Source organism: Ovis canadensis, chromosome X (genome assembly GCF_042477335.2).
Source record: "Ovis canadensis isolate MfBH-ARS-UI-01 breed Bighorn chromosome X, ARS-UI_OviCan_v2, whole genome shotgun sequence".
NCBI lineage: Eukaryota > Metazoa > Chordata > Mammalia > Artiodactyla > Bovidae > Ovis > Ovis canadensis.
In genome coordinates this window covers 122167943-122170597 of record NC_091727.1, presented here as the reverse complement: position 1 = coordinate 122170597, position 2655 = coordinate 122167943, and the positions used below count along the sequence as shown (strand labels likewise).

The 2655-nt window shown below is 34.3% G+C and overlaps 1 non-coding gene across 1 annotated transcript; it reads left to right on the top strand.

Moving 5' to 3' along the window:
* The first annotated feature begins 2271 nt into the window (after nt 1-2271).
* LOC138931234 (U6 spliceosomal RNA) lies at nt 2272-2378 on the top strand. The gene has a single exon (XR_011446485.1). It is a non-coding gene; the product is annotated as a U6 spliceosomal RNA (small nuclear RNA).
* Nucleotides 2379-2655: the final 277 nt, after the last annotated feature.

Genomic DNA, 2655 nt, shown 5'->3' with positions numbered 1-2655 from the left:
TAATATTTTCAACTTACAATGTGTTTGGGAACATGACCCCATTGTAAGTCGAGGAAGATCTACATAGACAGTTGCATTCACCTGCAACATACTTGGCAATGAGACTGATATGCACTTGTCATAGAGTCTGTTCATAGAAAATGAGCGATGACAGTACCCAAACATTTATCTTTTCCTTTCTAAAGTTCAGAAATGGAAAAGGTCACTACTGATGTACATAAATATGTACCCTAAATGTCAGGATTCTGTTAGACATAGGCAAAGAAGAAACAAGTAAGAAAAAAAGACTCATCAAGAGCATTTACTTTTATAAGAGAGAAGTGTTAAATCTGAAAAGTAAAGTAACTTGGATTACAGAATTAAAGTTTATTTGAAATATTATGTAAAATAATATTTCACATCACTTGATAAAATCACTTAAAAATTTCAATTCCATTTTATATTTTGGATTAAGTTGACTCCTGGTGACCCCATGGACTGCAGCCCACCAGGCTCCTCTGTCCACGGGATTCTCCAGGCAAGAGTACTAGAGTGGGGTGCCATTGCTTTCTCCAAAGTAACATCACACATAAGCATTTATTTATACAAAATAATTTTTAAAGTAACCTGTGATGGATTCATGTCAATGTATGGCAAAACCAATACAGTATTGTAAAGTAAAAAAATAAAATTTAAATTAAAAAAAGTAATATGCTAGCTATATGAGCTTAGGCAATTTACTTAGCATTCCTATAAAATGAAATATTTCTTACCTTTAAAATGGGGATAACAGCTTTGATACAAAGATTAAATGAATATAATTACATACATAGTTTTAAATAGTTACAGGTAATATATACATTAAGAATATTCAGACTTAGAGAAGAAACCTATGGATATCAAGAGTTTAATTGGGATTGACACATACATTGCTATGTATAGAATAAAGACCTAATGAGAACCTAACAAGAAATAAAAATAACTCAACATGAACCTAGATGTTATGCAACAAATTTTACTAAAATGACTTCATTTTGTCTCTACAACTACAACAAAAAAAAGAGTATTCACAACATGTACAGACAGCCTCAAACTGAGACACTGACACATGGCCCAGATGGTAAAGAAACTGCCTACAATATAGGAGACCCAGATTTGATCACTGGGTCGGGAAGATCCTTTGGAGAGGAAATGGCAACCCACTCCAGTATTTTTGCCTGGGAAATCCCATGGACAGAGGAAACTGGAGGGCTATATAATCCATGGAGTCGCAAAGAGTCAGATACAACTGACCAACTAACACTTTCATACATATTCTGTGGATTTTCAAATATGACTTTGGAAAACTCAGCAGCCATACATACATATATATTAAATTTAACATGCTGAAGTTGAGATTAGTGAACTGTGTTACAATTTGCTGTTCTTAACTGGATTGTTTGGTTTCCTGCCTTAAATTTTTATTATTAAATGAAATATGAACAGCATAGCTATGAAGGAAGATTATCTTCACTTAACTATTACAAGATTAATATGGATCAGGAGGCTTCTCTGATTGTATCCTTAAGATCATCAAGAGTTAAAGTGCTAATTCCCCATGTGTAATTGGGCTTTAAAAATTCTATGATTCTCTATTGAAGTGAATTGCAAGTCGCTCAGTCATGTCCAACTCTTGGAATGCATCCCATGGAATTCTCAAGGCAGAATACTGGAGTGGGTAACCTTTTCCTTCTCCAGAGGATCTTCCCAACTCAGGGATTGAACCCAGGTCTCCTGCGTTGCAGGCAGATTCTTTACCAGCTGAGCCACAAGGGAAGCCCAAGAATACTGGAATGGGTTGTCTATTCCTTCTCCAGTGGATCTTCTTGACCCAGGAATGGAACTAGGGTCTCCTGCATTGCAGGCAGATTCATTACCAACTGAGATATCAGGGATGATTCTCTATTTAGTGAACCAGATATTCTCAGGGCAAAAGCTCTTACCTAGCTGTCAAGTAGACAAACTTGAAAAGCTATATTAACTCTTAAGATTGCCAAAGAACTATAATTGGCCTAAGGTAATAATTCACTGACTCTCACTTTAGTGATCTGAATGAATTAGGAATTAACTTCAGTTTGTAGTAAACTTTATATTAAATGATAAATTCTAAGAAACAAAAACACTAAGAAGTAAATTATTTCACTAAATTATTAAAATTTCTATTTTAAACTTCATTTGTATCTTTATGTTCCTATGACTATATTTAATAGATTTGATGGAAAATATATGGATTGATAAACTTGACAAATATGAGTGCTCACTTCAGCAACACTTATACTAAAATTGGCATGATATAGAGACAATTAGCATGGCCCCTGCATAAGAGTGACACACAAACTCATGAAGCAGTCCATGTTTTCAAGACCTTTGGACTGTAAAAAAAAAAAAAAAAAGACATATATGATGTTAAGGTAAACAAACCAAGACTTTGAAAGTAAGGTTAAGAAATCTAGGATTGTTACAACTCAAATTTTCCTTCATATAAACTCAAAAAAGCCCCCCAACCACTGCCTCTTCTCAGGATTTCCATCCTTAATGGAGGACATGCAAATAAGTTCAGAAAAGGAGAAAGGCATTCATTGTTTGGCATTTGGTATACTTGAATTCTACTATTCTTATTACAGACTGTCCAGCATC